This window comes from Cannabis sativa, chromosome 1 (genome assembly GCF_029168945.1).
Source record: "Cannabis sativa cultivar Pink pepper isolate KNU-18-1 chromosome 1, ASM2916894v1, whole genome shotgun sequence".
Classification (NCBI taxonomy): domain Eukaryota; kingdom Viridiplantae; phylum Streptophyta; class Magnoliopsida; order Rosales; family Cannabaceae; genus Cannabis; species Cannabis sativa.
In genome coordinates this window covers 52,288,274-52,303,677 of record NC_083601.1, presented here as the reverse complement: position 1 = coordinate 52,303,677, position 15,404 = coordinate 52,288,274, and positions in this window count along the sequence as shown.

Here is a 15,404-nt window from a genome sequence, read left to right as displayed (position 1 = left end):
TGAAGTAAAATACAAGAGTTAAGTTGCTACTAGCCAAAGGGTTTCCCTTTGGCTAGTTATAGTATTTTATATGGGGATCTAGTTTTTCAATTTTGAGTTTTGAGTGTTTTGATCGGATTGATTATTTTTTAATAAAATTTTTTGGTTTTTTGATTTGTTTTCAGTTTATTCAGATTTGTCCCATGTGGCTCGCTCTGAGAATTTAGCGGCCCATGGCTTGGCAAAGCATGCTCTGCGGTTAGACGATGAGCTATCCTGGTTCGAGGAGGTTCCAGCGCCGGTGGCGGATATGGGCGTCGTAAATTCATGAGTGATTCTAATCACTTTGTCAAAAAAAATGTAAATAAATAAAAAATGGGATTTAATTTTTTTTTTTAAATAGATAGGGATTTAAATCCGTTAAGTTTGACTGTTAATTGGGTTTGCCGCTATAAATGCACATATGTACACGTATCATATTTTGATTGGTCCAAATAATTTTAATAATTTAAATATTACAAAAATTGTTTTAAAATTAAAAATAAATAAAATAAAATAAGTTATTTCTCTTCTTCTTGGATCTGAGGTTCATCCACCATTACTATCCATGATCGACCCACAATCTATTCCTTTAATCCAAATCAACACCAAAATAAAATTAGAAAACAATTACATTTTCATATCTAACCTAAAAAACCCAAATCAAATAAATAAAACTCTAGATCTCAGAGATCAAAATGGGGACGATTAGTATTGTAGTGTGGTGCTTTGGTTTATCGCAGAGAGAAAGAGTGAAATCAGATTGGTGAGAGAAAAGGGGTTCATCCATGGATTTGGATTTGGATTAGTATTATTTATTTATTTATTGAAAAATAAATTTTTATATTGTTTAAATTAGGAAAATTTGCGGCAAAAGTCCTCAAAATGTTCACTTTGTTACAGATTAGTCTCCAAGCTCGAAAAATAGCGGTGATAGTACTCAAGCTCATGATTTTTATTTGTCCGTTAGTCCCAATTTTAACTGAGCCGTTTATTTTTTAAAAATTGACACGTGTCAAAATATTATTGGTCAAAATGATTATTTTAATTTTAAAAAATAAAAATAAAAATAAATTATTTAAAAATAATTTTTTTTTCTTCTTTTTTTTCTTTTTCTTTCTTTTCTTCTTCTTCGTCTTCTTCTTCTTCTCACTCTGCCAGAAAACCTACCAACCCCCAGCCCTTTCTCTTGGCGTGGAGAAACCCACCAACCCCCAACCCACATTCAGACCGGTTCCATCGATCTGTTCTACCATGTCTGCTTCGGTGGAATGATCTTCTCCTACCTCGTCGCTCTGCCTGTAGATCATCGCCATCTCGAGCACTAGCAACACACCAAGGAACACGACCATTGATTCATTCCTCAGGTTTGGGCTTTCTCTTTTTTTATTATCAATTCATTATTTGGATGTCTGAATTGGGAAGATTCCATTTTGTTTAGTTTTGTTCGTTTTTAGGGTTTAAGTTTTACTTTATGTGATTTGGAATTTTTTTTGAACTGATGAGATATTCAACAGAAAGGAAGAAGATGACTAAGAAAAAATAAATAAAATAAAATAAATTTATAATTTTAAAATATTTTTTAGTTTTTTTTTTTATTTTAATTATTTTTAATTAAAGTTATTATTTGGACCAATAAGGCTTCAACACGTGGCACTCTTGAATAAATTAGTGGAGCAGTTAAATTTAGGACTAACGGACTTACAAAGGGTGCGACCTTGAGAACTATTGCCGCTATTTCTCGAGCTTGAGGACTAATCTGTAACAAAGTGAACATTTTGAGGACTTTTGCCGCAAATTTTCCTTTAAATTATTAAAATTGTTAAGGCCAATGAAAACACGTGTACATATCGGTAAACTCAATTGGTATTTAATGGCCAAATTTAACGATGCAGAATTAAAGACAAGAGGGTTTTACAAAAAAAAAAAAAAGTTAAGTGTATAACAATTAAAAATAGGAAAATTCTACAATGCACCCCTTTAAAATAGATATATTGATGCACCCCTATCTGTTTTAGCTTCCGAAATAATTTTTTTTTCAAATTTTTTCTCATGGTCATGTACGGTATAGTTATTTAAGATATCCTGCAAAATTTTAAGAAATTTGAAAAAGTTTGACACGCTGAAAACTATGTTCAAATAGTGTATTGCACTCGTGACTATTTTATTTTATATGCGTGTAAAATCGACTGTTTGAACATTGTTCTCTATATTGTAAATTATTCCGAATTTCTTAAAATTTTATAGGATATCTTAAATAGCTATAACATACATGAATATGAAAAAAAAAATTAGATTAAATTTTTTTTCTAAATGCTGAAATAAGTTAAGGGTTCATCAATACATCCCTTTTAAAGGGGTGCATTGTAGAATCACCCTTAAAAATATATGGGGGTTTAGCCGCAAATTTCTCTATTTTTTTAATTTATGTTCACAATATATTTTAGCTTATGATTAGTATTTAGTGGCCAATAAAAAATTGAGTTGATGACATTATGAGTGTTGATGTACATTGTCACTAGTAAAAATACATATAGAAATTTCCCATACCACATCGTCAAGGTTACAAATAAAAGAGAATCTCAAGTATAAAGGGTGACTTTTGTAATTCCCAATATGAAAAGGAATAATAAATATATTTTTTGAATGGAAAAGTATTTCATTAGATAAAAAAGAAAAAAAAAACTTATCATTCTCTTATAAAAGACTGAATAAAAGACATGAGTGGTTAAAGCTTGTCGTCGATGAACAACAATGATATAAGTCTTGTGTCAATATAATTAGTGAATATCTCTTCCATTGTGTCTGTCCTAAAATTATTAGAAGTGTAAATTAAAAAAAAACCAAAATTATAATTTTTATAGAAGCAATAAAAAGGTACACTTTTTTTGTTAGAATTATAAAAAACTATATGTAATATTACCTAATTGTTTCTCCATATTGGTTTTGCCTCTGCAATATTGTTGTACGACGATACAATACATTTTTGTAGTAATCTCGAACACGTTTTGGGACCTATTTTAGAATTGTGTCAAATATTTACTAAGAAGTACATCTAGTATTTTATCGAATCTCTATTATATAATTTTTTTCTTTTAAAAGAAAATTAAAAATTAAATAAAATTACCTCATTCAGCACCAATTGAAAGTTCTGTAATACTGCTTCTGCAAAATCGATTGATATTTCAATCTCAGGAGCCTTAAAATAAAACAAATTATTCATCAATAAAATTTCACCTTTTAAATTAAGTGTTTAAAGTAGAGCTTAATAATAAACGCAAGAGAAGGCAATTTCAGCTTTTGTTATATTATATAGTATTAGGCATTAGTAACATGTAATGCATGTTTGCTTAAAATTGTATCAAAGTTGTTAACCTTAATTATTAATTTAAATAATAATAATAAGAGGTAAATTTAATACAACTCTTATATTTTTTTAAATATATAAAATACTGTTTTAAATTTATTTATAAAAAATTGTATCTAACTAATTAATTTTATTAAATAATAAATTAAGTAAATAATTAAAAAAATTTGATATAAAGTATGATTAATTATTTGAATAACGTCTAATTTAAATTTAAATTAAGATTTTTATAAAAGAAATAATTATCTTATTTTGTTGATACTTTTAAATAATTATCTAAATTATATTTTAATAAATAAATTAAATGTAGTCTTAATTTTTTTAAAAAAGAAATAACTAATTGATTGATTTAACTGTGTTAGTTTTAATCGATTAACGAAAAATAAAAAAATCGTTAAACTTACTATTTTTGTTAAATATTCACATTTAATATAAGACAAATATAATATAATAGACATAAGTTTAAATAATAATAATAATAATAATAATAATAATAATAATAATAATTGTGACAGTCAGTAGTCTCGTGATCCGTAAGGGGAAATACCGGGTAAGCTGTGCAATCCCACATCGCCTGGGGAAGGTCAAGTGGGATGATTCTGAGACTGTGTAGGTATGGGACTGCACAGTTGAAGAGAGCTTAAATGGATTGATTGGTACTACCTATATCAACAAGGTGCATCTTGTTTTTCGGTAGCCCATCTCGAAAGAACTCCACAGTTAAGCGTGCTTGGCCTGGAGTAATTTTAGGATGGGTGACCTCCTGGGAAGTTTTCCCAGGATGCGTGTGAGTGAGGACAAAGCACGTTGGAAACACTCGTGTTGGTCTGTAGTGTCAGTCATCAATCCATGAAGCAGCCAGAGTAACGTACTCGTGTATAAGAGCCATTCATTTCGTGGGTGTAAGGACCCAATGGAGGCTTGAAGCGGGAACGTTACAAATGGTATCAGAGCCTTGACCCAGGCGGAAGTGTGGTCAACGAGGACGTCGGACCCCGTAAGGGGGGGTGATTGTGACAGTCAGTAGTCCTGTGATCCGTAAGGGGAAATACCGGGTAAGCTGTGCAATCCCACATCGCCTGGGGAAGGTCAAGTGGGATGATTCTGAGACTGTGTAGGTATAGGACTACACAGTTGAAGAGAGCTTAAATGGATTGATTGGTACTACCTATATCAACAAGGTGCATCTTGTTTTTCGGTAGCCCATCTCGAAAGAACTCCACAGTTAAGCGTGCTTGGCCTGGAGCAATTTTAGGATGGGTGACCTCCTGGGAAGTTTTCCCAGGATGCGTGTTAGTGAGGACAAAGCACGTTGGAAACACTCGTGTTGGTCTGTAGGGTCAGTCATCAATCCATGAAGCAGCCAGAGTAACGTACTCGTGTATAAGAGCCATTCATTCTGTGGGTGTAAGGACCCAATGGAGACTTGAAGCGGGGACGTTACAATAATAATAATATATTTTAAGATATATGCAGTACGTTTAAATTTGAATCACAATACTAAATATTTTTAGATATGTACAGTAAATTTAAATTTGAATCACAATGTTTAAAAAAAGAACAATTACATAAGCACATTTAAGAGTTTTTTGTGGCTAAACCCTGTCAACTATCATTCCACTTATACTTAACTCTCTAAGTTTAAATTTTAGTGGTAAAACCCTCCAAACTATTCAACTCTTAATAAATTTAAGGTGTTATTTATTTTTCACAGTTAATTGCGAACTTGAGGTTGAAATGTTAAGTGTAAGTAAAATAATAATTGGAAGGGTTTAACCGCTAAAAACTCGCACATTTAATATAATAGAGATATAAAAAAGACATGACAACCAAATAATTAGGGTTTTTAATTCAAAAAATACATCTCACCTGATGTTGTATTGGTGGGAAGGACATTAAAACAGGGGGATCATCTTTATTAATTGTTGGAATTTCAGTCCCATGATCATTACTAGTATGAAACCAAAAAATTAGTACTATAATTGAAAAAAAAAATGAATTATATATCATAATTATGAGATAACTAATTAATTAAGAAACTTACTTGTTGAGATTTTGAATGGAATTTGAGAGGCCATGTTGAGAATAATGTGGAGGAAGAGGAGAATCTTTAAAGATGTCTTCCATTATACGACCAACATCATTATTTTCAAGAAAATACTTTGATATATCATCTTCTTCAATATTTGATGTTGGGTATTTGAAGTTTAATACATCTTCATTTTTTATATCTTTAACATTCTTCCCCTTATTATTATAATTATCATCATTATGAGAAGAATCATTCATCTTCATCATGATAACTAAATGTATCAAGCAATAATAATGTGTTTCGAATAATTAAACACAAACTAAGTTTGTATGTATTTAATTATTTATCGTAAAGTAAAGAAAGAATACAAAAAATTTAGGTATACTAGTAATTACGTTTTTATATATATAGACATTAGAATAATTATCTTTTTTACCCCCTGTACTTATGACACTATACTATTATGCCCCTTAATCTATTCAGCTTGTTACAAATAGTCCTTGTATAATTTTATATGCATACATTTAGTCCTTCTGTTATTTTGTTTAAAAATACCGTTTGTATTGATGATGTGGTATTATAACAAAGGATAGAGTAGTAATTTCATCTATTTTTAGAGGGAAAATTGACTATGAGGTGGCATAATAACTGACAATGAAAGATGATTAAAAAATGATTTCATAACCTTTTAAAAAAATTTAATAAAAATAATTTTATTAAAATAATTCCAATCGTTTTTTAGCAGTTCAAATTAGAAAAATGTGTAAAATTAGGATTCTACAGTATTTGAAGAGATGGATATCACTAGAAAGAACATGGGATTTTTGGAAAATTAAGGTAATGATATTCTATTTTTTGGGATGTTATTTTTCATTTTTTTTTTCCTGTGATTGTAATTTTTATGACTTGTAATTTATTTTCCTAATGGTATATAATTTTTCAACTACTATCTATGTATAATGCCACATTATTAATTTAACAGTCAACTTTAGTCAATTTTAACAGAATGAGATAGAAGGATTATACTATTCCAACTGATATATTTTAGGGGTATTTTTAACTACACTTATACATTAAGGGGCATCATAGTATAGTGTCATAAGTACAGGGACTAAAAAAGCTAATTATTATAGACATTATTATCACTTCCTATTCCTAATTACATTAGAATTTATATATATACATGTTCTTTTTTAAAAGTTAGTTTAAAATTTATTATGTTATCTTTTTTTTTTCTTATGTTAATTAAAATTATTATCTGAGGTATATGCGTGGAAGCAATTTACAAAGCAATGATTATTTATTTATTTTTACGGTAAAATCACTTAAATTTTTTTGTATTTTTAATCTAATCTTTTTTCAAATATACGCTAATATTAAAATATGAGCACAATTATATTTTGTTTTGCAAAATTAGGTGGGATGACGTCATTCCTATACAGGCAGCGAGCATGACGTCATTCCCCGGTGAAGTCTCCGATTGGAGAGTGTACCATTGGGGAGCGAGGGGACTATCTGGTGGCACACGCTTGGGGATCTCTTGAAGATCAAACGATAGCGTTCCTAAGGAGCTTTCGGTAACGGTAATGGTGGTAACGATCTTGTCGTTTTTTGTTGTTTGTTTCTTGATTTCTTCTTCTGTCCAAACGGAGACTTCCAGATTGGTTGAGTTAAGTCCGTCTTTGTTGAAAGCGAGCTCTGTTTTTTAATTTTGATCGAGTGAGTTCCGATCACGAGTTTGGCGTAAACAGAGGAATTAGCTATGGGCTTTGCTTTCAGAACTCGAACATAGAGAAAGGGCATTCGTTCGATGAGGTCGTAAGCGCTGTGACTTCGGTCACTGGCTATGGATCGAAGCTTGTGATCCATTACAGTCAAAGTCCCACCACCACCATTAATTTCCATAAATTCAAAACTTTTTCTCGAAATTGAAATACACAAGAATGTAAGCACTGGTTGTATTACATATGGGAACAATCGCTGATTTTGATCCACCACAAAGCACCATGTCCTGCAAAATTTGCCAAAACTAGACTAGAGACTCCACATGGGTTCTTACAATGCAGAAATTGAAAAATGTCAAAACATTCTGCTAAGACACAAAACAACATAGAATCTCAATCCAACTGAGAGTAAAAAGGTGAGAACTTACTGCATTACCACTCAGTGACGACTCAGAATTTTTGCTTTGTGGGGCTTATTTATCATTAAAAAATATTTATACATATATTATAATTACTCTTACTAAATTTATTTAATTTTATGGGAGCTTTTTCTACTATTTTAATCTATAATTATAAAATTAAAAAATTACATTTAATTTTTTAAAAGGCAGTATTTTTGTTAGTGGGGACTATAGCCCCCACATCATTCAAAGTGGGTCCGTCCCTGTTACCACTGGTAATATGATGTGCTGCATTCAGTATACAAGAATTGCACAAGCTGCTGATATTGAGTAGTTTGGTCCATTCCAGCCCTGAAATTTTTGGCAACCTTAATTACAATGTGTACAAGTTTTGTATTTTGTCTGCCATGAGACTTAAACTAAGTTGATCTTTTGTTACCAAGTCTATAGCTAGTATAACAGGGCCCATGTTGGTTCCTGTAAAAGGAACAGTAAAAGGATTTATCTTTTTGTAGGAAGATCTTAATGCTTCATTTGCTTCAGTAAAAACTTAATAAAACAAAGAAAAAACAATAACAATAAAAAATGGCAATAGAATTTAAAATGTGAAGTCGTAATTGAAACTAGGTGGAAGGCTCCACTGGGCCCACGTTTTGTTTATAATGGAATACCCGACCATATATATATATATGACACTTTATTAATTAATTTAGTTTAGTTTAATTATTAGTTATCTTTCTTAGTTCTCTATACCAAATTGAATAAGAAAAATATTGTAATTAACAAGTGTGATTTTATTTGTTTTGGAAAGAACACTGTTAAAGTGTGAAATTTATAGATATGCATCTAATTATATATTTATAGTATGGTGAAAAATTGAAGACAGAGGGAAAAAATCAGCGATGAATCGGTGGTAATACACAGTAGAGATTCGGGAATGGGAATCGGGGAATGGGAATGGAGTTGAAATTTGAAGTTGAAAAATAAAATAATATAAACCAAATATCATAAAAAATAAAAATAACTAGCATTGAAATTGGAAAGAATTTAACCTCGAATATAGAAACAACCTCACCTAATGTTATTCAGATCGTTTCATCAATCAAAACAAAAGAAAAAGAAAAATATATCATTTGTTATGAAGCAATTAATAAGTAAGTATTAATGGGGTTTAACAAGACCATACCTCAGCCTGACCATCTGTAAGAATGTATATAACATATGCCTAATCAACATGTTAAGAGCAATGTAAATGGCATTATAAGTAACTACATAGAATTAATGTATATAACACAATACTGTACATATTAATAATATATATACCTTTGATGCTGATAAGTTACTTGAATGGCTTTCCATTCCATAGCAAATAAATGGTTATGAATAGCATATTGTTCATTCCCCTTGCATTGCATACCAAGGCCTCCAATTCCATGTTGCCCCATATCGATCAGGAGACATTAATGAAGAGACAGCCTCAAAAGATGGATGAGGAATTGGAGAAATGGTTTTAAACTGTTTATCGAATTAAACACTGTAAAACATATATATGGTTCAAGACAAGAGTATTGGATTTCATATCTCCAACCTCAAAGTAATTAATTAGGAAGAGTAGAATAGAGCTTGAATCAGACGACCATAATCTGAGTCTGAATCAACAACATATGAAGAGGCATCTTCAGTACTGCCATTTGAAGCAATTAAAGTTGTATGTGAATTGTTGTTGTTGTCATCTTCAGAATAAAGCAAGTGATCAAAATACTCATCCATCATTCACTACTAGTCAGTGGAAGACAAGCCTTTTCTTTCTCTCTTCAAGTTGGAAACAATTAATTAGCTCATAGTGAATAGTATCTCAAGTAGTGTTTGAAGTAAGTTCAAAACTTGAGTTGAGGTGTTCATAGCTAAGCTATATAAAAAATGACTAGCTTATGTAGTCTTTAGAGTAAACGGTACTTCAACTGTACTATGAATGCATGCAGTAATCTCCAAGTAAAGGCATATTGGATTCAGTGTTATTTTGGACTCGGTCCTGCCTCTCAGTTCCAAAGAGTGGCGGTTTGAGCGGTTTGGGCGGGTGAATTTTATGTTGTTAAGATCTCAATTGCCTTCATCACCGTTTTTTTTGTTTGTAATGTTTTGGCCCTTTACTATTTTCCTTTTTATATATTATATATTCTTTTAAGGGTTATTTACAAAAATATGGGAAAATAAAGATGTGTTTTGATATATATGACATAAAAACTTAATCACTCTAAATATGGCATTTTTTTAAAAAAACTTACAAATATGGGAAAAAGTCATAAGGAATGCCATAAAAAACTTTAAATTTGTGTTTCTTTTTATTATTATTTTTTTTTAAAAAAAATAAAACACTAAAATAAATAAAAAATGATCTCAACTGTAGATGTTATTTTTTTTTCACAGAAATTAAACTTGTTTTTTATTTAAACTACTATTTATTTTTTTTTCTTTATTTTTTTGTTAAAAACTAATTATTTCATTAAAAGCAGCAGAAAAAAAAAAACCAGTTTCATCAACATCATCTTGAAAAAAAAAACAATATAAAAAATATAATCTAAAAATAATACAAAGTTTAAAAATTAGTTTCATCAACATTGAAAGAAACTAATAATTTCATTAAAAGAATAAAAAAAATAGTTTAATTATGTTATTACAAATTTTTTATTTTAAGTTACTTTTTTATTATTTTGTTACTAGGTTTGAAACTTACACTTATATTTTGTTTTTAATATTGGTATGCATGGTATGTTGTTTTGATTATATTTGTGATTTGTTTTGTTTTTTTTTTGTATTTTTGTGTGTGTGTATTTTTTTTTATTTGATTGTCTGATGAAACTGGTTTCAGTTAACTTTATAATTAATATTTATATTTTGTTATGATTTTTTATAGCGTCAAAACTGGTTTCACAGGTCGAAACTGGTTTTATAGGTTTTAACTGTTCTATAATGAGGTTGCTCTATTTTTATGATATTATTGTATTTTTTTTAGTTTGTATAAAACTAGTTTTATTATTGTATGATATTTGAACAAAAATTTTTATTTTATTTTAAATAATCAGTTTCTGACACACATATTATTTTCATAACTGGTTTTTTAAGTAACTAGTTTTCATAACTGATTTTTTTATTGTTGTTCACAATTGAGTTTAAAGTTTCAATTTTTTATTTGAATATTTCAAGAAACTGGTTTTTATTTGTTTGTTTTACTAACTGGTTTCTCATATTCTACTATTTTTTTTTTGTTATTCTTTTATGATTTTTATAGCATTTTTGTTTCTTTAATTTTCTTTGTTTCTTTGTTATATTTGCTACATAATATATGTTTTAATCAATTCTATTTTTTGAGCAAGCAAATAAAAATTAAATGTCAAAATAAAGAATGAAGTTAGAAGTTTGATTATTAGGTATTGATATAATATTTATATGTTCAAAACTTTTAAATTTAGTATCGTTTGTAAAAGATTAGTTATTAGGCATTGTGTATATTTCATTATGTTATTGATGAAACTATTTTTTTTTTCCTATTTTAATGAAATAATCAGTTTCTTTTAATATTGATGAAACTGGTTTTAAAGTTAGTATCGTTTTTAGATTGTAATTTTTTTCATTATCTTGTTGATGAAACTATTTTTTTTTTATTCTTTTAATAAAATTATTAGTTTCTTTCAATGTTGATGAAACTAGTTTTTAAAGTTTGTATTCTTTTTCAGATTATGATTTTTTATATTGTTTGTTTTTTCATGATGATGTTGATGAAACTGATTTTTTTTTTCTGCTGTTTTAATAAAATAATTAGTTTTTAACAAAAAAAAAATAGTAGTTTAAACAAAAAAAAAAAAGTTTAATTTATGTAAAAAAATAAGATACAAAAATGTACACTAATTATATATATTCATAGGTTTTTACTATTCTGTAATGAGGTTGCTCTATTTTTGTGATATTATTGTATTTTTTTTAGTTTGTATAAAACTAGTTTTATTATTGTATGATATTTGAACAACAATTTTTATTTTATTTTAAATAATCAGTTTCTGACACACATATTATTTTCATAATTAGTTTTTTTAAGTAACTAGTTTTCATAACTGGTATTTTTATTGTTGTTCACAATTGAGTTTAAAGTTTCAATTTTTTATTTGATTATTTCAAGAAACTGGTTTTTATTTGTTTGTTTTTATTTTGATTGTTTTACTAACTGGTTTCTCACATTGTACTGTTTTTTTTTTTTGTTATTCTTTTATGATTTTTATTGCATTTTTGTTTCCGTTTTTTTTTCTCTTTGATTTTAATTTATGTTTCTCTTTGGTATATTTGCTACATAATGTATGTTTAAATCAATTCTATTTTTTGAGCAAGCAAATAAAAATTAAATGCCAAAATAAAGAATGAAGTTAGAAGTTTGGTTATGAGGTATTGATATAAAATTTATATGTTCAAAACTGGTTTTTAAATTTAGTATCTTTTGTAAAAGTTTAGTTATTAGGCATTGTGTATTTTCCATTATGTTATTGATGAAACTATTTTTTTTTCCTATTTTAATGAAATAATCAGTTTCTTTTAATATTGATGAAACTGGTTTTAAAGTAAGTATCTTTTTTAGATTGTAATTTTTTTCATTATCTTGTTGATGAAACTATTTTTTTTTTATTCTTTTAATAAAATTATTAGTTTCTTTCAATATTGATGAAACTTGTTTTTAAAGTTTGTATTCTTTTCAGATTATGATTTTTTATATATTTTTTTTTCATGATGATGTTGATGAAACTGGTTTTTTTTTCTGCTGTTTTTAATAAAATAATTAGTTTTTAACAAAAAAAATAAATAGTAGTTTAAATAAAAAAAAAAAACAAGTTTAATTTCTGTAAAAAATGAGATACAATAATGTACACTAATTATATATATTTATATATATACAAAGAAAAAATAGTTTGAGAAAAAAAAAAAAAAAAAGAGTGAGAGAGAGACTCAAAAAGAAATTAGAAAAAAAAAAATAAAAAAGAAAATTAGAGAGAGAGAAGAGAAAGAAAGAAAAAAAAAAGTCAGCAACTGAAATTATAAATGTAATGTTTGAAAAAAAAAAAAGTTAGTATTTGGTGTAAATTTTCCAAATAAAAAGAAACCCTAAAATGTAAATGTAAAATAAACTAAAAAAAATAAAATTAATTATGTTAGAAACAAAAACATGAAATATGGGTATGGATAATAAGTTTACAAAAATATGGCATATCAAATACCATAAAAAGTCTTAATTGTGAAAAAATGCCATAGAAGAGTGGCAAACCTATAAATGCCATATTTTTGTAACTTTTGTACAAAATCCCATATTTGATGTAATTTTCACTTCTTTTAATTATTTTTATTATATATACCGTATATTATATGTATTTATTACTTAATTATTGGTGAAAAATTCTTAGACATTTATGCCAGTTTGCTATATGCAGGTAGAAGAAAAAAAAAATCTCTAAAAAAGAAATAGTAGAAAAGAAAATATATATATATATATATATTTGTTATTTTAAATTTTATTTATTTACGTTTGTCAATTAAATTGGGTCATGTGTACACCATAAATACATGAACAGTCCATCATGACCGCTAATAGCAAAAAATGAATAAAAATATCAAAATGCTAACAGAACCCGAATTTGGTCGCCAAAAAATAAATTTTAAGAGTTAATTACTAGCAAGATAGAACTTTTAAAAATCAGTTCTCTTTCACCTATTTGGTTCTTCTTCTCTTCCACATTGGCTTTGTCTTTACTCCAAGCTTGTTGCAAGGTGACGGAACACATTGCTATAATAAACCCGATCACTTTGTGGCATCTATGTTGAAAATAAAATTGTGTTAAAAATTTACTAACAAATGAATCAAATACTTACAAAAATCTATGTTTTATATAATTTTGTTCTTTCAAACAATCTTTTCTTTTAAAAAAATAATAAATAAAGAAAATAATAATAACCTGATTCACCACTGTTTTAAACCTTTCTAATATCAAGCTTCTGCATTATTGATTGACAGATCCATCTGAGGAGCCTTAAAAAACAAAATTTATTTATTAATAATCTTTTAAATTCAGAATCTTTTGCTTCAAGTAGAGCTTATAATAACAAATGCAAAAGAATAAAATTTCGACTTTAATTATATATATATGTATATCTACTAAACAACTTTTTAATTTCGGGATTGAATCGGATTTGATTTCTTAGAGAATCTATTGAGATTAAATGTAACAACTATAAATAGGTGTTTTTTTATTCTAAAAGGGAGTTCTGATCTCCAATCTTTAAAGCTCATACTTGAGATTCAGAGTCAAATTTAGAGAGAGAGAGTACAATATCATAATGAGTGTGCGTAAAGGAACTTAATAGGAGTATCACTCTAGAAGTGATTTTCTATTTCTTTGTAATTATTCACTGTGTTGAGTTGTAATCTTAGGCTTATTCAATTGTGTACTATTGACTATTCCTAATTGATAAAAGATCCATGATTCATTCATTCTCGAACTAAGTTTTTCTTGTCTAATTTTAATTAAGTTCTAATTTTAATTTTGTGATTGGTTTTAGTTTTATTTATGCATTCTTGAATATTGTTACTGTTGTAACAATCGGTTTTGAAGGTGATCATTCACCACAAAATCTCCAAGGTACTCTATTTCCTTTTAGTTAAGGATTATGTTTCGAGAGCATGATTAAATAATTCTGACTATCAACTCAGCAAACAAACTATTCAAAATTGACAAATCAAACCAACTCAACAAAACTTAAATTATGTCTAAATTTTCTTACAAAATTAATCTTTATTATCAAAACTCAAAACAGGCAGAAGAAGAGATGGATCATGAAGAAAGAGATTGCACTTTTTTCTTATGTAATTCTAGTAATTTTAAAGATCTTTTTAAATATATATATTGAGGATAAGATTATAATATAATTTTACCTGATTTTGTATTAGTGGCCGGAAGGGCATTGAATTTGAAGCAAAGGGATATTCATTATTCATCAAGAATGGTACTTGAGTTTCATTAGTCACATGATCATCACTAGTATCATATATTAAAACACAAAATTAATATATAGATATCATAAAATTATATAATGAGAGAAATTAATTAATAAAATAAACTTACATATTGAGTTGTTGCATGAAATTTGAGATGCCAAGTTGATGAGAATTGTTATTATTAGGAGAAGAACTATTAGAGTCTTTAAATATGTGTTGCATAAGATCACCAATGTACCTCCTCATCAAAAAAAATAGTTCCTTTAAGAATAATGCTACTTATTAAATCTATCATCTTCTGATATTGGTAATAATTGAATAACTTGGTTATTTTCCTTATTATCCAATATTGATGGAAATTGGAAGTTTAATAATTGTTTTTGAAATTCTTCCATATTCACTTTAGTAATAGTGTACTAATAAGTTTTACTATATATTTTATGTACGAAAGGGAATTCTATTATTGATTTTATTTATAATATAGAGTAATTAGCAAATTTTTAATATACAAGGTTTGTCTATTTATATACGTACTCTTATTAATTCTAGTTAGTTTTTTTAAAAAATATGTTATCTTTTTTTTTTTGACAAAAAAAAAGATCGGGATTTAAATCTCTTTTTTTTAAATGGATAGGGATTTTGCCACCATATATGCACATATGTACACGTGTCATCATTTTCACTCTGAATCTGATTTATGCTCCTTTTTGAATGCCTTGGTTATCTCATATCCACAGGAACCAATGGCAAATATCCAAACACAGCATAACCCTTCTGCGTCAAATCCTTTACAGTATGGTTATACTTCTCCGACCACTGAGCTGCCGTCGGT